Here is a 25,816-nt window from a genome sequence, read left to right as displayed (position 1 = left end):
ATTTGCATTTTCTTCCCAGCTTGCACCGCCATTGTGTCATCCTACTACGGACTACCCTTCTCAGTAATTACTGATCAGGATCAACTTCAAAGTGGTCCTCCCACGGGTTCCATCCATCTCCGATGATAAGCAAAAGTCATCCATTGCGTTGTCTTCAACAAGGTAGTCCACATCATCCACTTTAGTTTGAGTATGCCACTCTTTCGAACTCCATCAAATGATCATTTGTAAATTGCCTTAGGCTGGTAAGCAGAGTTCCAATGATCTCCGTATCAAAAGTAATTATTTTTGCCACTTAAGGGAAAAGTTCTACGAGTCACCTCCCCCAAGGTGCCCCGTTATGGAATCATGGCAATTATTCCCTCGCCACCTTGACACCATCCACCATCTTTCTAAGCGTGGAATTGTTGCCCATCAAATCAAACCCTGTCATTGTTCTTCCATCCCTCTCGATGTGTTTTGTGTCTCAACTCGAGATGTTTCAACATCTCATTCCACGAGTTGATCTTGAGTGCTCGATCTTCGAGGAGATCGTTTCCTATAGAGTTTCTCTCTGTCGCCATCGTGTTGGATGAAGATCTCGAAAGCAAGGACGTCAATATCAATTGGAGCAATGAACCAACATCTCCGGGAAGGACAATTGGATCGACAAGTTCATGTTAGCTAGTGTCCCCTCTGTCTTCTTACCTCACGTCTTGAATCTCGGGACGAGATTCTTGTTTAGTGGGGGTGAGCTGTCACAGCCCCTGATTAGCCCTTGCTTGTCTTTGCATCATCATCTTGCATCATGATTAAATCCCATTAAAATTTGAAATGGGGATTGCCTAAACCCTAGCATTAAAGGAATTAACTAGGTTCAAACTTAAAACTTTTCAATGAACCCAAAATGCCTTCATAAATGTTCACCATCTTTGGTCCTGGCTAAACCTTCTCCCAAAAATGGTTACATATTTTGGAGGCTATTCTGGATTTTTGAATTAAATCATAAGTATTTGAATTTGGACATTTAAATTCTATAAAATATTTTAAATGTCCAAATAATCTTGAAAGCATTTGAGGGCTATTGGAAATAGTTTCAAAAGTGCCCACAATTATTTTCAGGATTTTACAAAATGAATTAGTATTTTTACTAATTCAAAACAGAAAAGAAAAAAAATAGAAAACAGAAACTAAATTAAGAGAGAGAGAGAGTAACCTCACCTGCAGCCCACCTGGCCGGCCCAGCTGGCAGCCCAGCCAACTGGCCCAGCCCACCAGGGGCACGCTTGTCTTCTTCCCCTTGCCAGCGCACGAAGCAGCTCAGTGGCGAGCGCCGCCGACGCGCCTGGCCACCTCCTGCTTGCTGCCGCCTCCCCGACGACGCCCTGGAGACGCCACGCGCCCCCAGGTCCTCTCAGTCTCTCCCCGTTCTCCTCTCCCTCCTCTGGCTCTCCTCCCGCACGCACCCGAGAGCCATCGTCGCCACCTCTCGCTGTTTTCGTGGCCACGGCCACTGCCTCGCCTCGCCGATGTGCTCAGACGCACCGCCTCGACCCCCTCTTCCTCTCCACCGCGCCGCGCCCTGCCGGAAGCCCTGCAGCGCCGTCCCCGACATCGTCTTCAACCCCTGGCTGCCGGCGAACTCTTCGGGGATTCGCGAGCTTCAGCTCGTCCCCGGCCTCGCCGTTGCCTCTACTTGAGTCGCCGTGAGCCCCTGCCTCTTTCCCCTCTCTCCCTGTGCTCGCGCATGCCTTCTAGCCACCGTGTCCATCGGAGCCGATTGCTCCTCGCCGCCGGCCATGTCGCCACCGCGGCTACGGCCGTGCAAACACGCGCCTGAGCTTACCGCTGAGATCACCGCACCCCCACGAGTCCAACACGCCTAACCGCGGCTCCTTCCATGCCCTGCACCGTCGACTCGTTCGACACCCGAACTCCTGCCGCCACGGAAGTGCTCGTCGGCGCCTCTCTGGCCACTACCCGGCCGCACCACCACCACGGTTGGATGCGGACGAGCGTCCGCATCCCATAGCTGTGCTCCGCGCGCCAAATGGTGCCTTGTGGGTGAAACCCGCACCTGCACCGCCGCATTTGGCCTCGCCGGTGGCTAAACGCTGGCGAGTTGACCCCGCTGACCCCGTTTAACCACGGGTGGGCTAGTTTGACCCCTGGGTCAATGACAGGTAGGGCCCAGCCCTGCTGACTAATTAGGATTAGTGCTAATTAATATTTTAGTTAACTAATTACACTGACACGCGGGACCCACTAGTCAGGTTTGACTTGGACCCTCTCTATTGACCTGCTGACGTCACACCGATGTCATGCTGATGCAGTAATAGGCTTTTCTGGATTTATTCTTATTCAGGAAATTTCAGAAAATACCCAAAACTTGTAAAATTCATAGAAATTCAACCGTAACTCGGAATGATATAAATTATATATGAAAAATTATCAGAAAAATTCAAGGAATCTGTTTATGGCATTTTCATGCATGTTTGAACAATGTTTGTCCTCTGTTTTAGACAAAACAAATAAATGGCATTTAACTAATCATATATGGAGTTTGAATTTGAATCTTGTATTCAAACCAACTTCATTTAATTGTGTTGCTAGTTGCATTAGATCAATCAACAACATATTGCCATGTCATTATCATGCATCATGTGGTGCATTGCATTGATTATGTTCCTTCTCTATTGCCGGTGATTGTCCCCTCTCGGTAGACGCTGCTCCGACGCTGTGATCGTTGACACTGATGAAGACTCAATGTTATCTTCAGAAGTGCCAGGCAAGCAAACCCCCCTTGTTCATTCCGATACAACCCCACTCTCTCGCTCCTGCTCTCTTTTACTGCATTAGGACAACAACGATTCATCTGTTACTTGTTGCGGTAGTTGAACCCATTATCCTCTGCATGACCTGTCATTGCCACAGTAAATAGATGAAACCCCCTAGCATGAGTAGGAGTTGTTTGAGCCCTGATGTGCCTACTCATTCATGCTTGTTTGTCATGCCTGCTATTGCATAGAGTTGCATCAGGTCTGATTCATCGGAATGAATCGGAGGTGTGTGAACATGTCCTACCGTGTGTGAGCTAAGTGTGTGAATACGTTTTTGGTAAAGGTAGCGGTGAGAGGCCATGTAGGAGTACATGGTGGGTTGTCTCATTGCAGCCGTCCTCAGGAACTGAGTTCTGTGTCTGTGATCCATGAACAGCTACTACCACTCATTGGGATCCTTAATTGACCCTCTCGGCTTCTTAATCACCCTAGTACTCTGTCCAGGAGTTGCAACTAGTTTCTGGTGTTTCTAGGTTATGTGTTGGTGGCTGTGCATAGCGCTGACCCTAGGGGTGGGCTATGTTGCGGTAGATACACCGTGGCACGGTGTACCGGGCGCCCATTTGGTGTCTCGGGAACCCTGTTCACATCGTTCGGGGCCGTATGTGGAAACCTCGGCCGGACTCCCTGCGGATGGAACCTGGATAGGCGATAAACCTGGTCTAGAGACTTAAGTGTTTAGGTAGGCCGTGGCCGACACCCTCGCCAGGCTTCCGCTTGAAGGTTGCCAAGAGACATGACGGGTATATGGTGGTAAGTGGTGGGAGCGTGTGTGAAGAAGTACACCCCTGCAGGGTTATCATTATCTATTCGAATAGCCGGATTCCTTGGATATGGAAACTTGGACCCCTTGCATAGTTCATAGACAAGTGAAAGTGTATACCGTAAAACTCGCAAGATAAGCGTGAGTGCTATGGATGGCTTTCTCGTAGGGAGACGGGAGCGGATCCATAGTGGTGTATTGAGTGGTGAATATGTGGACTCGTGTGCGCCACCCCAAAAGAGTTGCTTGCAGTCGTAGTTCAGGTTAGCCACCAAGTCAAAGCTGGCTTGCTGCAGTTAAACTCCACCACCCCCTTTGTTGATACCGATGCATATGTAGTTAGTTCTGATGTAGGTCTTGCTGAGTACAATTGTACTCACGTTTGCTTAATTTATGTTTTTGCAGAGAGGCTTCAGTCTCGCTAGTAGTTCCGCGTGGACTTCGACGTTTAGCTTGATACCTCAGCTACGATCTTGTGCCCTCGGCATGATCTGGTAGATAGTCAGGCTTCTTAGCCTTTTTCATTGTAGATGTCTATACTCAGACATGTTAAGCTTCCGCATGTGCTTTGCATTGTACGCTATGATTGTTGGGTCATGAGACCCATGTTTGTATTATCTTGCTCCTCGGAGCCTAATGAATAAATACTTGAGTTGTAGAGTTATGTTGTGATGCCATGTTGTATTTACACATATCGAGCATATTGTGTGTATGATTGAAATGCTTGGTATGTGTGGGATCCGACAATCTAGTTGTTTATCCTTGACAGCCTCTCTTATGGGGAAATGTAGTCTAGTGCTTCCATGAGCCATAGTAGTCCGCTACAGCCCGGTTCACCGAAGTCCTGTTAGCCCAGCACTACTGCTCAGGACACTTGACTGGCCGGCATGTGTTTCACTTTGTTCCTGTGTCTGTTCCTTCGGGGAAATGTCTCGCGGTGACATCCGGAGTCCTGTTAGCCCAGTGCTACAGCCCAGATTCACACGCTCCTAACCGACATGCTCGATGTGATTCATGTATGCCTGTTCCCATAGGTTGGTGCCGCTTTGGGTTCACCACTAGCCATGTCGGCCCGGGTTCCCTGTCATATGGATGCTAGCGACACTATCATATACGTGAGCAAAAAGGCGCAAATGGTCTCGGGCCATGGTAAGGCGACACCCGTGGGAATACCGTGCGTGAGGCCGCAAAGTGATATGAGGTGTTACCGGCTAGATCGATGTGACTTGGAATCGGGATCCTGACAATTTTGGCCCGTTAAAAGCCCGTGATTTGATTGGCATAATCACGGGCTGGGTTCCATTTCAGGCTGCTGCCAGCCTGTGAGCTGTTCGGCACATTTCAGGCCTTCTAAAGGACCAAGATGACGGGGCCCATGATGCGGATCATACATTGTGATTGCATGACGGCCCGATTATGTACCGTAATTTTACGGTTTGGCCTATTTACTGCGAAGACATGATATATATATATATATATAGTAAAATAACTGCAGCATCCTGAATAAGAAAAAAAACCTAGACTATACAATAAAAAAATTATGGCATATTACATCCACTGGGCATCGAAGGTCGCCACTATGATAATAAAGCACAAGCAGACAGCAGATTACATACACGGGGCATCAAAGATCGCCACCAGTGCAACTAAACACGCTAACAAAATAATATACAAAACCGACAAAACTTCAATAGAGTTCAAGAAAGGTTAGCCCTACTGGGGAGCTGCAGCGCAAGCAGCTGAGCAAGCTGATGAGACTGCGCTTGTTTAACACTTATATCATCCTCACTCTGAAAGATAAACAAGCAAACAGATGACAGGTTTTGCACATAGAAGTATGAGTGTTGACAATTCATCACATTTCTTACTGACCAATAAAGTGACACAATTTAAAATTGCATTAACACAATATCGTATTGTTCAGGTCAAGACATGGCAGGAAATGATGTTGTGAAGGAGTTGGTAGCTTCACGACACCACTCGATTACAAACCAAGAACTCATAAGTATCAATGGTTAGTGTGCTGTCAATTTATCCCATTTCAGATTGGCAAATAAAGAGACTGTTTAAATAATAGTAGAATTATATGACATTTTTCATAGTTAAGACATTGCAGAATATGACATTGTGCTGTAGTGGGTAGGTTCACCACACCACTGGATTACGGATCAAGAAGAGAAGCATACATCTAGTGCAAAAGAAGATCACTTGCTCTGTATAGTTTAATTTATAGGGTATGAAGACGGAACTTGGTTGTACAACTGAAAACTTAAATTGAGAAGGACAAACTTTTGTTTATGAACTACATAATAAACTTTAAACATGCAATTTAATGCAAACACCAAAAATAAATAGCTGTTGCAGTCATGCCTAACCAAATAGACACAACAAAGTTTGAAGGCTTGAGAAGGACAAACTTACATTACTGGTGAAGGCAGGCTCTATAAAGCCCTTGTACATGCTGATGGGTGAGTAATTCAAGAACTTTACCACAGAATCTTCTTCATAAGCATTGTCTTTATTCTACATTTTGTTAAGAGTAAATATAGATGCGACAATATAAAAAAATGGAGAATATTTAAGATAAGATGAAGAGTGATGCTACATAACCAAGTAGCTACAAATGTAAGTATAGCGATACAGGCGAAAGGTACAGCCAAGAGCAATGCAGAGCTAAACTTCTTCAGTACCATCGCTGTTATCCAACCTTATGGTAAGAGTAAATATAGACCTTATGTGTAGAAAATGGAGGACAAAGGAAAATAAGCTGCAGAGTGATGGTACATGAACAACTACATGTCAATATAAGTACACTGATAAAGGACAGCAGGTACTTACAAGTACAATGCAGAGCTAAAAAAATTCATTGGCATTGGGTATATTCTACACTAATGTAACCATTCATACAGATCAGATAATTTGGAGCGAAAAATTGATAAGCAAGCTATCATGCATACTGCTGTCACATAATGAACCAGGTATGTATGCAAGTATAGTGATACATGACAACATGTACTAACAAGAGCAAAGCAGCGGGCAGCATATTTGCAATATCGTGTCATTCTTTTCAAACAAGAATTCTTTTTCGAGCAGATTTCCTGCAAAAAAGATCCGGAAGGCACATGCGGAAAAGTAGAAGTTCAAATTGTCATGCGATATCATAGACAGTACCTCATCCTCGGAATGAGACCAGTGCATAACAAGGTTTTTCCATTCAATATCTTCCAAATTTAGCACATGAGACTTCACTAGAAATTCATTTATAGACTTGCCATCAAAGTGCGATTTCCTCAGATAACACCAATACTACTACAATGTTTCTTGAAAAGCACAAGCAAGGTTTGCTCGTCATGACTATCCAGATTGACCCTCGCCTACTTACAACAATTTAATGTAAATAATTGATGTGTTCAATCAGCAGAAAACAGGAAGATAATCACCATGAATAATAGCACTTACATGTAAGTGGGATAGGAAGATGTGAAAATGGTGTTTGTCTTCACTATAATCTTCCCATGATGGGAATATATGCATGTAGTACCTAACAACATTGAAAGCATTGTCTTTTAAACTGGGAATAACTGGAATGGGGTTCCAGTCTGTAGGAATTGGCCATCTCTGCAGTTGGGATAGGTCTTCGGCCGGTGGCCTTGCTGTACCTTTTGCTGGAGTGGGATTTTTCTGTGGTACGGCTGGTGCTATGGCAACTGAAATCGGCATACCTTTTGCTGGTGTGCAGGTCATGTGTGGTGCGGCTAGTGGTGTGGCCAGTCAAGTATGGGTACAGTCTGCTGGAGTCGGTCCTACGTTTTGTGTCACTGGTTGTACATCCAATATAAGTGGGGTGTTGTCTGATTTCGTCGGAACAGCCATGTTTTTCAAGGACTTTGCTGGTGCTCCTTCAGGTTCGGAATCACCCTCTTCCTTTTTGATGTCTAATGCACAAGAACAACATTTGAGTGAAAAAACATGGTATGATGGCAGATGGAAAATGTATTGATAATGGATGGGCATGGCATCTCGACATATATGATGAGTAAACTAAGCAGATGGCGGTGCAAAAAAGTAGAAGAAGTGCAAGACAACATATGCAAGATACGCGAAATCAATAAAACCTTGCCAAACTAGAACAGACACCTTGATGGGTCAACAGGACAAGCCATCTGCCTTTGACTCCTCGAGGTTAGAATAGTCATAGGATCATATTCTGAACAAGAATCAACAGGTGGAGAGCGTATGAGTTTCATTGCATCCAGAATGGAACTCAATGCCTTGGTGCCAATTTTATAAGTCATTGCGGTGTTTAGCTTCAAGAGTGTACTGCTGCTAGTGTGACACAAATCAGCTAAACGGATCATAGTGTAGATATAACAGGAAAACCGTAAGCATCAAAGTAAAATTAGCAAAGTGGAACTTGCTGGAATATATGTGCTAGTATTGCCGGTACGGATAGAAAGGCTTCAAATACCAGCTCTCTTCAACTGAAGGTGCGATACTGTTAATATCAGTGTAACTCTCAAAGGTGACATAGCTCCCCGCATTTCCTTGCTATTCTTATAGGATTCAAGTGGGCAAGCCACTACAGATCATATTCCCATGTTAACAAAATCCTACGAATCAAAGAGGCCCGAAGAGTTCAAAGTGTCCATACCAACCGACCGTATAGACCTCTACACTGCAAATGTCCCTGCTCATCTTCACTACAAGGAACATATTGTACTACTATCATACTTCCTCCGTTCCAAAATATAAGTCTTGGTAGAGATTTCCACTATGGATCACATACAGATGTATCTAGTTACATTTTAGAGTGTAGATTCACTCATTTTGCTCCATATGTAGTCCATGGTGGAATCTATACAAAGACTTGTATTTAGGAACGGAGAGAGTACTTATTGAAGAAGAACAAAAGAGGAACATGCTAAAGAAGAGCAAGCAGATTTTGGATAATAAAATGTTCGTCGCGCAGTGCTCACACATGATGAACCAGAGCGCATTAAGAAAGCAACTCCCTGTTGTCTCTCTATAGTAAAGTAGGAACATTAGCTGACCAATTAAATGTTATCTGTTTTAGTAATATCAGCATCATATCAGATTCGTACTTGAGCAACAAGTTTGGAATTATGAGTGGCACGTTGTTTAGCTTGATGGATTCAGGAGTAGTGCTAAGCAGGTACGATGATGGTACTGAATATAAAGGCATGTCTGCATGCAAGTCACGTGAGTTTTGTCATTTGGGTCAGTCGGCCATTTCAGGCGGTTGGATGAAGATCCTACGTCTCCTAACCCTTCTTCCTCATCTCTGATTCTTCCCATACAGAACACCGCACGGGCTGCCGGCCGGACCACCGCCCCCCATCGCGTGTGTTCGTCCGCCACCCCCACCCCCACCCCTGCCCCCACCCCGCGTTGAGTTTTCTTCATTCGGCGAGGCCCCAGCACCGCCCCCCACAACCAAAGTCCCCACCCGAGACCCTTCGTTCGCATCGGCGAACTCCGGCGAGCTCTGAAAAATCGACTGACCCAATTTTGAAATTTAGTCTACTTGATTTAACTAGTGTGGAATAAAAAGGGGAAACCCATAAGCATTGGGAGTATAGTGTTGAGCGTGCCATGGCGGATCTGAAGGTGCAAACTGGACAAAGGCAACTTCGCAACCAATGTTTGCTTTCAACTAGCAAGTAAGTGATGGACAAGAAATCAGAGTAAAGCAGTGGCGATCTATTTTCTTGCTGCGATAAATAACTTGAGCAGATACGAAAGAGTACCGCCTCTAGTGCGGCGCCGTGTATGCATCTGCTGAGAATTTGACAGTGGTGCGGTAGCGATGGTTGTCGGTGGCATGGAAGCAGATCTAGGAGGGTAGACGGTGGCGACGGGGCGCGGTGGACGAGACAGTTGTAGGAGCGGCGCCGGCAAGGTGGACGACGGTGGGGATGAAGCGATAGGACGGGATACAAGGATCCCGGTCCGAAGCCGTGGATGAGAGAGGTCGATCTCTTGTAATGGACGGTGAGGGAGTCCTGGATTAGGGGGTGTTTGGGTAGCCGGACTTTACCTTCAGCCGGACTCCAAGACTATGAAGATACAAGATTGAAGACTTCGTCCCGTGTCCGGATGGGACTTTCCTTGGCGTGGAAGGCAAGCTTGGCGATGCAGATATTCAAGATCTCCTACCATTGTAACCGACTCTATGTAACCCTAACCCTATCCGGTGTCTATATAAACCGGAGGGTTGTAGTCCGTAGGACATCAACTCCATATACAACAATCATACCATAGGCTAGCTTCTAGGGTTTAGCCTCCTTGATCTCGTCGTAGATCTATTCTTGTACTACCCATGTCATCAATATTAATCAAGCAGGAGTAGGGTATTACCTCCATCGAGAGGGCCCGAACCTGGGTAAAACATCGTGTCCCTTGTCTCCTGTTACCATCCGGCCTTGACGCATAGTTCGGGACCCCCTACCCGAGATCCGCCGGTTTTGACACCGACATTGGTGCTTTCATTGAGAGTTCCTCTGTGTCGTCGCCTTTAGGCCCGATGGCTCCCTTGATCATGAACAACGATGCGGTCCAGAGTGAGACTTTTCTCCCCGGACAGATCTTCGTCTTCGGCGGCTTCGCACTGCGGGCCAATTCACTTGGCCACCTGGAGCAGATCGAAAGCTACGCCCCTGGCCATCAAGTCAGGTTTGGCAGCCTAAACTACATGGCAGACATCCGCGGAGATTTGATCTTTGACGGATTCGAGCCACAACCAAGCATGCCGCACTGTCTCGCGGGGCATGATCTAGCTCTCTCACCAAACAGTATCCCAGAGGCCGCAAACGCACCAGCTCTGACCCTTAACTCGGAGCCTATTGCGCCAATCGAGGATGAGCGGTTGGACGTCACCTCGGGGGCTGCGATCTCAAAGGCGATCGAGCCGAACGCGAGCCCCGCACTCTGCATGACCCGTGACTCCAAGGATCCGGACTCCTTCCCGGACTCCGATCCCCCCGTGCCCCTACCAATCGAATCCGATTGGGCGCCGATAATGGAGTTCACCGCCGCGGACATCTTTCAGCACTCGCCTTTTGGCGACATCCTAAATTCTCTCATGTATCTCTCTTTACCTTGATTGCCCTGGACGGATTACGGTCAGCGGGGATGGGATACGGACGATGAAGAAGTTCAAAGCCCACCCACCACCCACTTTGTAGCCACTGTCGACGATTTAATCGACATGCTTGACTTTGGCTCCGAAGACATCGACGGTATGGACGACGATGTAGGAGACGAACAGGAACCAGCGCCTGTAGGGCACTGAAAGGCCACCTTGTCATATGACATATATATGGTGGATACTCCAAAAGATGGAGATGGCAATGGAATAGCGGAGGATGACACCTCCAAGAAACAGCCAAAGCGCCGGCGTCAGCGGCGCCGCTCTAAATCCCGCCAAAGCAAAAATGGTGATTCCGGCATGGGAGATAATACTACCCCGGATAGCGCCGAAGAACACCCACCCCAGCAAGATTCGGCATAGGAAGATGGAGAAGCCAGCCCTCATGAGAGAGCGGTAGGCCGAGAGGTCGAGGATGATAACTATATGCCTCCCTCCGAAGACGAGGCAAGCCTCGATGATGACGAATTCGTCGTACCATCAGACCCCGCCAAACAAGAGCGTTTCAAGCGCAGGCTTTTAGCCACGGCAAGCAGCCTTGAGAAAAAGCAGCAACAGCTTAGAGCTGACCAAGATTTGCTAGCTAACAGATGGACTGAAGTCCTTGCGGCCGAAGAGTATGAACTTGAACGCCCCTCCAAGAGTTACCCAAAGCGCAGGCCGCTACCCCGATCAGAGGAGGAAGCACCTACATCACCAGCGCACGACATGGCAGACCGGCCACCTCGCGGCTGCGACAGAGAGGCCTCTCGGCCCTCCACCCAAGCCATGCTCCGACGCCGCTCAACTAAGGCACGGGAGAATGTTCCAGACCTGCGAGATGTACTGGAGGATAAGGCAAGACAAACAAGATCAATATACGGATCGCGCAGGCGCCCTACGACACGTGACAATGATCTTCACTCTGGATACAACAAATCCGGCCGGGCCGAACACAACAGACATAGCTCTTCCGAGCTGCGTCGTGATATAGCCCAGTACGGAGGCGCCGCACACCCGCTATGCTTCACGGATGAAGTAATGGATCATAAAATCCCAGAGGGTTTCAACCCTGTAAACATTGAATCATACGATGGCACAACAGATCCGGCGGTATGGATCGAGGATTATCTCCTTCACATCCACATGGCACGCGGCGATGATCTACACGCCATCAAATACCTCCCGCTCAAACTTAAAGGACCGGCCCGGCATTGGCTTAACAGCTTGCCAGCAGACTCAATCGGTTCTTGGGAGGACCTGGAAGCCGCATTCCTCGACAACTTCCAGGGCACTTACGTGCGACCGCCGGATGCCGACGACTTAAGCCACATAATTCAGCAACCAGAGGAATCGGCCAGGCAATTCTGGACACGGTTCCTAACAAAGAAAAACCAGATAGTCGACTGTCCGGACGCAGAGGCCCTAGCAGCCTTCAAGCATAACATCCGTGACGAGTGGCTTGCCCGGCACCTGGGACAGGAAAAGCCGAAATCTATGGCAGCCCTCACGACACTCATGACCCGCTTTTGCGCGGGAGAAGACAGCTGGCTAGCTCGCAGTAACAACTTATCAAAGAACCCTCGTAATTCGGATACCAAGGACAAAAGTGGCAGGACACGTCGGAATAAGCAAAAACGCCGTGTTAGCAACGACAGCAATGAAGACACGGCAGTCAATGCCGGATTCAGAGGCTATAAATCCGGTCAGCGGAAAAAGCCATTCAAAAAGAATTCTGAGGGCCCGTCCAGTCTGGACCGAATACTCGACCGCTTGTGCTAGATACATGGCACCCCCGAAAGGCCAGCCAATCACACTAACAGGGATTTTTGGGTGTTCAAGAAGGCAGGCAAGTTAAGAGCCGAAAACAAAGACAAGGGGCTGCACAGCGACGAGGAGGAGGAGCCCAGGCCGCCGAACAACACTGGCCAGAAGGGCTTTCCCCCACAAGTGCGGACGGTGAACATGATATACGCAACCCACATTCCCAAGAGGGAGCGGAAGCGTGCGCTACGGGACGTATACGCGATGGAGCCAGTCGCCCCAAAGTTCAAACCATGGTCCTCCTGCCCGATCACTTTTGATCGAAGGGACCATCCCACTAGCATCCGTCATGGAGGCTTCGCCGCATTGGTTCTCGACCCGATCATCGACGGATTTCATCTCATAAGAGTCCTCATGGACGGCGGCAGTAGCCTGAACCTGCTTTACCAGGATATAGTGCGGAAAATGGGCATAGATCCCTCAAGCATTAAGCCCACAAAAACGACCTTTAAAGGCGTTATACCAGGTGTAGAAGCCAACTGTACAGGCTCAGTAACACTTGACGTGTTCTTCAGATCCCCGGACAATTTCCGAAGCAAAGAGTTAATCTTCGATATAGTCCCGTTTCGCAGTGGCTATCACGCCCTGCTCGGACGAACCGCATTCGCAAAGTTCAATGCGGTGCCGCACTACGCATATCTCAAGCTCAAGATGCCAGGCCCTCGAGGAGTAATCACGGTCAATGGAAACACCGAACGCTCCCTCCAACGGAGGAGCACACGGTGGCTCTCGCAGCGGAAGTACATAGTAGCCTTCTTAGGCAATTCTCCAGTCCGGTCGTCAAAAAGCCAGACACTGCCAAGCGCGCCCGGAGTAACCCACAGCAGGACCGCTTGGCATGCTCTGAGCAAGCGTAGCAATGCGGCCCCAACCCCAGCTCTCGCGACATAGCGGAACCAGTGCCTCGCGTACATAACTACGCCCTTAAAATACCATGGGCATAGTGGAAGGGGCACAATAATGGCACGCCCAAAATACGGCTTAAAACGTACTAGGGGCTGCCGGATTCTTTTTTAATTTTTTCTTACTTTCAGGACTCCATACTTCGGACGACCTGTTTGGCAATTCGACTGCCGCACAAACGATGCAAGATCCAGGGAGGCAGACAAGCCACGCCGCATTATGGAACTCCCAGGTGGTCTCTGTTACGAGCAGTATACCTGTTTCGAATACAATTCCGCGGCCTTCCCCTGGTCAGGACATGTTAAATAGTCCAATATCCTTTTGCTTATCGCACTATTTGTATCGTTCGGCTTTGATGAATAGCCTCTCTATAAACAATGCATAGCTTTTTGTCAATTTTTTTGCATCATCCTCTTTTCACATATATGTTTATTAAACGACATGATTGCACCCGTACACCATGGTACGGCAAACACGCCAGGGGCTTCAGTACCCCTCATTATGGTGTGAAGAAGTCCGTATACTTTCACAAGTGCGGCACCCCGAACTTATAGCACTATATGCATCGGCTCTGAATCATGATTTGGGTCAATAGTTGGGTTTGCCCAGCTCCTATGTTTTGGTGCCTTACGTTCCGCTATATCGGCTAAGGTAGCACTAGGAGAACCGCTGCGATTGTGCCCCGGTTCAGCTGTGTTAAGCACCTCAGTGGAGAAAGCTAAAACTGACTGTCATGATGAGGCGAGAGACCGGTCGCTGTTCGAGAGGTTTTTTGAGTCCCTAAAGACTTATGCCGCTTCGAGCGAGGAGCTAGCTTTGTCCGGCCAAAGCGTGGATAGCGCCCCAAACTCGGTCTTCCGAACTAGGGGCTTCGCTAAAATTTAAAATTATAGAGTTCTATGGCTAAGTGAGAGTGTTCAAGCATTATAGTCCGATTGCCTGGTTCGTTGTGCCGAGCGCCTCCCTCGAAGGACCCAACTATGGGAAAAAGAGCGCTCGGGTTTATCCCGAACACCCCAGCACTAGTGGCATGGGGGCAGAAGCCGACGACTGGCCATCTCTCAATTTTTTGATAAACGGCCGCACGGAAAGTAATATTTTAAATTCAATAAGCATTGCTTAGCGCATATGAACAAGTTTTCAGCGCACAGGATAACACGAGCGAGTTCATTCAAAAATCACATCCTTGGTGTATTCATCCGCCACAAGGCGGGCAGCTGCAAGAACATCTTTGTAGTAGTTCTCGGGCTTGCGATGCTCCTTCCCCGGCGGCGGCGTCCTTCACAAGCTTCTCACCATCCAGCTTACCCCAGTGCACCTTTGCACGGGTAAGGTCCCGACGGGCACCTTCGATGCAGACGGAGCGCTTGATGACCTTGAGCCTCGGACAGGCCTCCACCAGCCGCCGCACCAGCCCGAAATAGCTCCCAGGCAGGGCCTCTCTGGGCCACAGCCGAACTATGAAGCCCTTCGTGGCTTGTTTGGCCGCCTTGTGGAGCTCGACCACCTGTTTCAGCTGGTCGCTCAAGGGCACAGGGTGTCCGGCCTTAGAATACTGAGACCAGAACACCTTCTCCGTCGAGCTGCCATCTTCAGCTCAGTAGAATGCGGTGGTGTCGGATACGCTGCGGGGAAGATCTGCGAATGCCCCTGGAGAGCTCCGGATTCGGGTAAGTAACAAGTAGTTTTACTTTTGTATTTCTGCTTTGCATAAAGAATGCCTAACCCGCTGCTATCTTTCTCATCTCCTCCAACTCTTGGAGGGCCTTTTGGGCTTCGGCCTTGGCAGACTTGGCAGTCTCAAGGGCCGTCGCGAGCTCGGATGCTTGCGCCTTTGAATCAAGATCCAAACTCTCATGTTTTTTCATGAGAGCCTGAAGCTCTTGCTGCACCTCGCCGACCTGAGTCCCAAGTCTGTCTCGCTCGGTGCGCTCCGCGGCCGTTTTCTTTTCGGCCTCAGACAGCGCCTGCTTAAGGGTCGCCACCTCAGTCGTGGCCCCTACAATAAGCAGTACAATCCTGTTATTTTTTTGCAATCACGCCTTTTTATAGGCACACTTCCTGTAAGGTATTTCTTACCTTCTTTCTCCTCGAGCCGCCGCTTGGCAAGGCCGAGCTCTTGCTCGGTCCGCTCAAGGTCCTGCTTCAAGACACCCACCTCCGCAGTCAGTGTGGCGGTGGATAGCAGCGAAGCCTGCATACGCATATTGACTCTTTTTTGTTAGAGTCCTGCGATATTTAATAGATCCTCTATTCGGCTTTTCTTTCCGAACGCCAAATAGAGCATCAGGGGCTACTGTCTATGCGGTAATATTTTTACATATTTTTACCTACCTCGAAGCCTGTTAGAAGGCTAGCGCAAGCTTCAGTCAGTCCGCTCTTGGCGGACCGAACCTTCTGGATCACCGTACTCATAATAGTATGGTGCCCCTCGTCGATGGAGGAGCCGTCAAGCACCTCCAGCAGATTGTCCGGCACCTCCGGTTGGACGGAGGCCGCCGGCTCAGAAGGCTTGCTCCTCTTGGAAGGAGTTCTCCTACCGCGGTCCGGAACTGTGGAAGATTCCGGTGCGGTGTCCGGCACAAAGCTGGACTTGGAGCCCTGGGGGGGCCTTATCCCCTTCACTCCTGGAGTCCGGGAGGTTGCCTTGCGGCTCCTTCGGGACCACCTCCTCCTGCCCTGGAGCTTGTCGCGACGCCACTTTGGCGTCGTCTGCAGTGCGGGGGAGACAGCGGGCAGAACTGAGTTCACGTCCGATGAGTCCAGGGAACCGCCCGATGATTCGTTGAAATTGGCCCGGGGCGGGCTGCATAATTATGTTCGACATTAGGGAAAGCTGTGCAACAAAGGAACATCATGAGTTACTCTGATATCCGAACTTACGATTTCGCCGGACGCTTGGCCCTGTTTGGCCACTCCTCTTCGCTCTCTTCGGCGTCGGGGGAGTAGTCCGGCGGAGGGGTCTTCCTTTTCCTAGACCCCTCGGCCTCCCCCGTTGGGGCGGCCTTCCTCTCCTCTCCTCCCTCCGCTGGGGAGGGGAGAGTTCTCTTCTTCCTCCTCCTCGTTTTCACGGGAAGAGGGCGTCTCGGACTCGTCGGATGACGAGTCCGACACCACCACGTTACGGGCACTCTTTCGAGTCCCCGTGGTCTTCTTCTTCTTGGCCTTCTTCTCCAGCACCACATAAGGCGCCGGAACCAGCAGCTTCACTAGTAGAGCTGGGGCTGGGTCTTCGGGCAGCGGAGCCAGACAGTTAATCGGTCCGGATATCGCCCGCCAAGCCTGTCAAAGGTAAGGGAGTTTAGATCCCGCATAGAGTCAAACTATGAAAAAAGCTTAACATCCTGTAAAAGGTGAAGATAGCTTACCTCGCTAGCGTGATGCAGCGAGCTATATCCGCGGTCCTCGGAAGTGGATGCGGGAGCCTCGGCGCCCTTGAATAGCACCTTCCAGGCATCTTCGTACATCGTGTCGAAGAGCTTGCTAAGTGTTTGGTGCTGCGCCGGGTCGAACTCCCACAGATTAAAATCCCGTTGTTGGCACGGGAGGATCCGGCGGACGAGCATAACCTGGATTACATTAACAAGCCGGATTAGCTTGTTTACCAGGGACTGGATGCATGTTTGCAATCCGGTCACCTCTTTTTCGTCACCCCACGACAGGCCCGTCTCTTTCCAGGACATAAGCCGCGTGGGGTGTCCGGATCAGAACTCGGGGGCTGTGGTCCATTTCGGATCGCGTGGCTCGGTGATGTAAAACCACCCGGATTGCCACCCCTTTAGGGTCTCCGCAAAAGAGCCCTCGAACCATAGGACATTGGCCATCTTGCCCGCCATGGCGCCTCCGCACTCCGCCTGGCTGCCGCGCACCACCTTGGGCTTGACGTTGAAGGTCTTGAGCCAGAGGCCGAAATGAGGGCGGACATGGAGGAAAGCCTCGCACACAAGGATAAACGCCGAGATGTTGAGGATGAAGTTCGGGGCCAGATCATGGAAATCCAGGCCGTAGTAGAACATGAGCCCCGGACAAATGGGTGGAGTGGAAAACCCAGTCCGCGGAGGAAGTGGGGAAGAAATACTACCCTCTCATGGGGCCTTGGGGTGGGGAGAAGCTGCCCCTTTTCGGGAAGCCGGTGCGCGATGTCCTTAGACAGGTATCCGGCCTTCCTTAGCTTCTTGACTTGGCCCTCCGTGGAGGAGGAGATCATCCACTTGCCTCCCGCTCCGGAAATTGCTGGAGAAGGTTGAGGTGGGAAGTGCGGGCTTGGGCGCTGGAGCTCGAGTATGCAGGAGATGGGTAGGCAAAGGAGGAAGAAGGCGTAGGTAAAAAGGTGGATCCTTATCCCCTTATATGGGCGGATGCGGTTGTGCGTCCCCACCATCCTGGTAAAACTCGCTTGCCTCCCAAGCGCCGTGTTAAATGGCGCGGTTGGGTTACCCACATCCGTATTGATGAGAATCCCGGGGGTACATGATCTCTACTTAGACAAGACGTGCCAAGGAAACCGCCTTGCAAAATGTGCTGAGGTGGAAAAGTAAAAACGATTTGGGTAAAGGACTTGGCCGTAGTGTGATGGCGCACTGCGGAATACGTCAGCAGATTTGATTTGTGTTAATATTACTCTCTCTATGGCAATATGTGGAAACTTATTTTGCAGAGCCGGACACTACTCTTGGTGTTTACAATCTTCTATGAAGGACTTGGAGGAGGAACCCGCCTTGCAATGCCGAAGACAATCTGCGCGCCGGACTCGTCGTCATTGAAGCCTGGTTCAGGGGCTACTGAGGGTGTCCTGGATTAGGGGGTGTTCGAGTAGCCGGACTTTACCTTCAGCCGGACTCCAGGACTATGAAGATACAAGATTGAAGACTTCGTCCCGTGTCCGGATGGGACTTTCCTTGGCGTGGAAGGCAAGCTTGGCGATGCAGATATTCAAGATCTCCTACCATTGTAACCGACTCTATGTAACCCTAACCCTATCCGGTGTCTATATAAACCGGAGGGTTGTAGTCCGTAGGACATCAACTCCATATACAACAATCATACCATAGGCTAGCTTCTAGGGTTTAGCCTCCTTGATCTCGTGGTAGATCTACTCTTGTACTACCCATGTCATCAATATTAATCAAGCAGGAGTAGGGTATTACCTCCATCGAGAGGGCCCGAACCTGGGTAAAACATCGTGTCCCTTGTCTCCTATTACCGTCCGGCCTTGACGCACAGTTCGGGACCCCCTACCTGAGATCCGCCGGTTTTGACACCGACAGACGGCGGCATCGGGGTATCAGCTCTGACATGGTGGAGGAGGATGGCGATGGATGGGGTGGCGGACGGAGGAGGCTGGGGTGGAGAGGGTGTTTTGGCGCCCACGGAGTATGAATGGGAAATGGAGGTGGAGAAGAAGGGGGAACCATGTCTTCAAGGCGCGCTTGTCTCAAATGCAAGGAAATTTACAAACTTAGCCCCCATTTCAAATTTCCTACATCACAGAAATATTAGTCGGTTGGGTATAGGACGGTAATCTCGCATACACCGAATATTTGCCAAAGAGAGTTTGTTTTGGCGCCCACCGTGTATGAATCCTGGTGAGAGGGGGTTATGTCACGTTTGAGTGAAATTACAAACCTACCCCTATCGAAGCCTACAGAAATCGAGGAGATAGGCTTTGCGTGGCAGGAATAGGCAGTAGTAATTTCCATCTCGCAGAATTTGGTTTCGGGCGGTTACTACGACTTTCCCTGCTTCGTTCAAATTTTGCAGAGTGCACGTTTACCGTGCCAACTCAATTTGAATCCCGTTTGTATTCTATTTTTTTCTAGCGGGATCCATTTTCGATTGGAATAAACTTCTATATACATCATTTTTTATATATATACTTTCAAAAGCACAACACCCTTTATACATAAATATGGTTTACAAATGGCATGATCTCAGATTCATAAGGTTGTATCCATCAATTTGGATTTTCAAATATTTGAAACCACTTTATGTTGAAATACAATGTATGCATTCCTCGCTAACTGTCTGCAATTAATGTGCGTTTCATGCGGGTTTTTTTACTTCTCAAACATGTATAATGTGTTTCACACACGCACCATATAGTGTAATCCCGTTTAGACATTAATTGCATATAAACCATGCATTGTTTCTAATTAAAGAATCTATGGATCACCAATATTGATAAACTATATAACATTACATGTGTCCCCAAATTCAAATGAATATGCATGTTTGATACACCAATTTGCGTTATGATATTATCGATGTCGTGATCTCCAGTTTAAATATTTGAATCCCATTTAATCCAGATATTCGTCTCATATAACTATCACTCATGCTTATATAGGACTATCTCTCTAGACCTATATGCGTTCATCGTCTCTCGGGTATCTCTCATGCCACCTGTATGTCGACAATGATTTTTTATCTTTGTAACACACTGATGGTACTCTCTCCCTTGACCTTCATCACTCTATCTCTCTCTAAGTATATCTCGCTCCCTGCTATGTGTCTCTAACTATGATTCTCCATGTGGAATCTCTTTATCTCACACAAACACAAAACTTTGTCTTTCGGGGTCTCATTTCTCTCTACTATTCCCCTATGTGCCACTCACACACCCCTCATACAGAGATGTCTTTCGCTCCTTAGGTATGAGAACCTACTACTCTTCCTCTTAAATATCTCTTTCTCACACACAAACACAAACTCTGTCTCCCAGGGTCTCATATTTCTCCACGGTTCTCTTGTATGTCGCTCACACACACTCTGTCTCCCTAGAGATATCTTGTGTTCCCTCATATGTTTCTCTAGCTATCACTCTCATTTTGATGAATAGGAGTATAGGCACAGGCCTAGTTTTTTTATCCGGACTAGGGGCTGTAAAATGCCTGATCGGTTGGAAGCTGATCCGTCGTGTAGTGCGGAAAAAATCGCAAAAGATTTTTTCCACCGAATAGCTAACCAGCTCTTGCTAGATCGTGATAGTCATTTTTTGGCTTTCTCTACTGAGGTGTTTATCCGGGTGAACCAGAAACACAATCACAGTAGTTCTCCCTTTACTACCCTACCTGATAAAACAGAACATAAGGTAGCAAGCACAGGAGTCGGGCAACCCAACTATTAACCAAAGACATGATTCGGAGCCAATGCATATAATGCAATATTTGGGGTGCCGAATTGTACTATAAAAAGTGTTCGGACTTGTTGCCAACATGTGGAGCCCAAAGGAGCCCCTGGCGGGTTAAGTCGTACCAGAATGTATGGGTGGAATTAAAAAAGTTCAATTATATTGAAGGAGTAAGGTAGTGCCACTTATGTTGGGCCGCAAACTTTGTCCATTATAATCTGATTGATACATCAAAGCCTATTTGTACGAATAATGCGATAAGGAATATGGCTATTTAACATGCCGAGAATAAGGGAAGCTGTGTGCGGGTCCTTCAAATAGGCGATGTGATCATCAAAAAGATCATCCAGATGTTTCCGCCACACGTCTATGCCGCTTGCCTCCTTGGTGTGTTTTATCCTTCAAAAGGATCGATGATGAGGCCGTCGTCAGGGGCCTGTGGAAATGAAACTTGAAAAGGGAAAGTTTGAGTGCCCAGATAATGTCGAACCGTATTGTGAACCACGATCGAGTTATGCCTCCGTCTTTGCCCATGTATTTTTAGTGTGTAGTTATGTACATGTGGTACATACGCCACAGTTCGGTCAGGACTGAGACAGAGTTTGAATTGCTAGTCCAACTCCTGATGAGCCGGGCTGTCATGCTGCAGAGTAATCCGGAGTCGTTTAATAGTGTCCGGGGGCTTGGCAGCCGAATTAATGTTCTTCTTGATAAGTCCGCCCAGTACTTCCGCTGCCAGGGCCGCGGTGTGCTCCTCGGTATAGAGGGAGCGTTCCGTGTTTCCGTTGACTGTTATGACATCGCGTGGCCCGGGCATCTTAAGTTTGAGATAGGCATAGTGGGGCACCGCATTGAAGCGAGCAAATGCGTTTCGTCCGAGCAGTGCGTGATAGCCACTGCGGAAGGGGACGATGTCGAAGATCAAGTCTTCGCTTCGGAAGTTGTCTAGCGATCCGAAGACGACTTCCAATTTTGTTGACCCCATGCAACGAGCCTGTACACCTGGTATTACTCCTTTATAGGTAGTTTTGGTGGGCTTGATCCTTGATGGTTCGATGCCCATCTTGCGGACTGTGTCCGGATAGAGAAGGTTAAGGCTGTGGCCACCATCCATGAGGACCCGCGTGAGGTGAAACCCATCAATGATTGGGTCGAGGACCAGTGCGGCAGCGCCGCCATCACGAATACTTGTCGGGTGGTGCATGTGATCGACAGTGATCAGGCAAGATGACCATGGATTGAATTTTGGGGCGACTGGCTCTATCGCATAGACGTCCCTGAGTGCGCGTTTGCGCTCCCTCTTGGGGATATGAGTAACATATATCATGTTCACTGAGGGAGTCCTAGATTACGGGGTCCTCGGGCGTCCGGGCTATTTGACGTGGGCCGGACAGATGGGCCATTAAGATATAAGACAGAAGACCTACTCCCGTGTCGGGATGGGACTCTCCTTTGCATGGAAGGAAAGCTTGACGTTCGAATATGAAGATTCCTTCCTCTGTAAACTAACTCTGTACAACCCTAGGCCCCTCCGGTGTCTATATAAACTGGAGGGTTTAGTCCGTAGAGGCAATCACAATCATACAAGCTAGACATCTAGGGTTTAGCCATTACGATCTCGTGGTAGACCAACTCTTGTAATCCTGATATTCATCAAGATCAATCAAGCAGGAAGTAGGGTATTAGCTCCATTAAGAGGGCCCGAACCTGGGTAAACATCGTGTCCCACATCTCATGTTACCATCAAACCTAGACGCATAGTTCGGGACCCCCTACCCGAGATCCGCCGGTTTTGAAACCAACATTGGTGGTTTCATTGAGAGTTCCGATGTGTCATCATCAGAAGGTTCGATGGATCCATCAGTCGTCCACAATAATGCCGCCCTGAGGGAGGTTTTTCTCCCCGGCCAGATCTTCGTATTCGGCGACTTCGCACTGCGGGCCAACTCGCTTGGCCATCTAGAGCAGATCGACAGCTATGCCCAGGTCACCGGATTAGTTTTAGAAATTTGGAATATGTCACTGATATCCGAGGAGACTTGATCTTCCAAGGGTTCATGAGCCCAACCTCCGCTCTAGCCTTATATCTATAGCGCATCACCAGGTCCAAAGATGGGGTTCCTGAGCCCGCCAGACTATTTGCGGCCACTAAGCCCAGAATAGGAGAGCCGGAGGAAGTAGTGTCACTGGCAACCATCATGAGGCTGGACTCTTCTCTGGACACTGGCTCCGAACCCTTGGAGTCAGCATCGTGCGAGATCGGCCAAGGAGTCTCCTTCCCTCCATACTCCATGGACTCTCTTTTCCCTGGCCAAACCTCGCCTTTAAGCGAAGCTCTGGCCTTGAGGGAGTCCTGGATTAGGGGGTCTCCGGACAGCCAGAATATATCCTTTGGCCAGACTGTTGGACTATGAAGATACGAGGTTGAAGACTTCGTCCCGTGTCCGGATGGGACTCTACTTGGCGTGGAAGGCAAGCGAGGCAATACGGATATGTATATCTCCTCCTTTGTAACCGACCTTGTGTAACCCTAGCCCCCTCTGGCGTCTATATAAACTGGAGGGTTCTAGTCCATAGGAAAACATTACAATCATACCATAGGCTATCTTCTAGGATTTAGCCTCTTCAATCTCGTGGTAGATCAACTCTTGTACTACTGATATTATCAAGAATAATCAAGCAGGACGTAGGGTTTTACCTCCATCAAGAGGGCCCGAACCTGGGTAAAACATCGTGTCCCCTGCCTCCTGTTACCATCCGCCTTAGATGCATAGTTTGTGACCCCCTACCCGAGATCCGCCGGTTTTGACACCGACATTGTGCTTTCATCCAGAGTTCCTCTGTGACATCATCATTAGGCTTGATGGCTCCTTCAATCATCGATAGCGATGCAGTCCAGGGTGAGACTTTTCTCCCCGGACAGATCTTTGTATTCGGCGGCTTCGCACTGCGGGCCAACTCGCTTGGCCATCTGGAGCAGATCGAGAGTTACGCCCCTAGCCACCAGGTTAGGTTTGGAAGCTTAAACTACATGGCCGACATCCGCGGAGACTTGATCTTCGACGGATTCGAGCCCTTGCCGAGTGCGCCGCACGATCGCGATGAACATGATTTAGCTCTACCATCGGAGAGTGTTCAGGAGACCGCACCGGCAACCGCCCCGACCCTCAATTCGGAGCCAATTGCGCCATCCATGGACGGGTGGATAGACCCCGCCACGGAGGCCGCATTCTCGACGGCGATCAAGTCGAGGATCGACCTTACCCTTCACGGGAGCCGTGATACCGAACTACCGGATTCTTCCCCGGCCACGGACTCCGAACCGCCTGCGCCCGTGCCTATCGAATCTGACTGGGCGCCGATCATGGAGTTCACCTCCGCGGATATCTTTTTGCACTCGCCTTTCGGCGACATATTGAACTCATTAAGGTCTCTCTCCCTATCAGGAGAGTCCTGGCCGAACTATGTTCGGCAGGATTGGGATGCGGATGACGGAAATTCGCTGCCCACCCACCACCCACTTAGTAGCCACTATCGACGATTTGACCGACATGCTTGACTTCAACTCCAAAGACATCGACGGTATGGACGACGATGCAGGAGACGAACAGGAACCACTGCCCACAGGGCACTGGATGCCCACTTCATCATATGACGTATACATGGTGGACACACCCAAAGAAAATGACGACAAGGAACGGAAGGACACAGCGAAGGGTTGTTCCCTCGAGAAGTAGTCAAAGCGGCGGCGTAAGCGCCGCTCCAAATCCCGCCTCGGCAGAAACAGCGATCATATAGACCCAGCGATAGAGTAGGGTGAACCATCGCCCGACTAGGGTAGCACGGAGAATCAAACCGAACAACCCAACCCCGTCGAAGATAACAGTTCGGACGACATCACACTGGACAGGCACCCGGAGCAATAGAATGCCCATCAAAGGCTGGTTGCCACAGCGAGGAGTCTGAAAAAGCAGAAGTAAAGGCTCAGGGCTGCATAAGACACCCTCAGAATCAGATGGAGTGAAGTACTCAACACTTCAGCGAATTACGGCGGTAATCGCCACACCAAGAGCTACCCAAAGCGAAAATTGCTACCTGAATTCGATGATGAGGCCTTAGATCCCCCGCAATTAAAAAACAAAACGGCCATCCGGTCGGATAGACGACCTCGTGACCAACACAGAGCGGCAAATGACGCCGCACATAAGCCAGTACGCGATCCACGCGAGGGCTCGCATCAAAAGGACGGCGCAACCAGATCTATATACAGGCCACGTGAGCGCGCTCCAGCATGCAATGCAACACAACAAACATCCGAACACCACGGTACACCCAAATACAGGGGTGCTGCACACCCCCTATGTTTCACCGATGAGGTGCTGGACCATGATTTTCCAGATGGATTCAAACCCGTAAATATAGAGGCGTACGATGGAACAACAGACCCTGGGGTCTGGATTGAGGACTGCATCCTCCATATCCATATGGCTCGAGGAGACAATCTCCACGCCATCAAGTACTTACCCCTCAAGGTCAAAGGGCCAGCTCGACACTGGCTTAAAAGCCTCCCCGAAAACTCCATAGGAAGCTGGGAAGAGCTCGAAGACGCCTTTCGGGCAATTTTTCAAGGGACTTATGTCCAACCACCGGATGTAGACAATTTAAGTCATATCACTCAATAGCCCGGAGAGTCAGCCCGAAAGCTTTGGAATAGGTTCCTCACTAAAAAGAACCGAATAGTCGACTGTCTGGACGCCAAAGCCTTAGCAGCTTTCAAGCATAGCGTTCGAGATGATTGGCTAGCCAGACACCTCGGCCAAGAAAAGCCAAGAACAATGGAAGCACTAACAAGCCTCATGACCCGCTTTTGCGCGGGCGAGGACAGCTGGTTAGCCCGATGCAACACCAGCGACCCAAGTACATCCGAAGTCAGGGACGGAAACAGGAAATCACGACGCAGCACAAACAAGCGCTGGAATAAAGAACACAACCCGAAGAGCACGGCAGTAAACGCCGGATTCAAAAGCTCTCGGCCAGGTCAGCAAAAGTTGCCCTCCAAAGGCAACAGAGACAAACTGTCCAGCCTAAACAAGATTCTGGACCAAATATGTCAGATCCATAGCACCCCCCATAAACCTGCAAATCATACCCATAGAGAATGTTGGGTCTTCAAGCAGTCCGGGGAACAAAAGCGAAGACGAAGACGAGACCGAGCCTCGTAAGCAACAGGA

The sequence above is a fragment of the Triticum dicoccoides genome, chromosome 5A (assembly GCF_002162155.2).
Source record: "Triticum dicoccoides isolate Atlit2015 ecotype Zavitan chromosome 5A, WEW_v2.0, whole genome shotgun sequence".
Taxonomy (NCBI): domain Eukaryota; kingdom Viridiplantae; phylum Streptophyta; class Magnoliopsida; order Poales; family Poaceae; genus Triticum; species Triticum dicoccoides.
Note: the sequence above shows the minus strand (reverse complement) of the source record.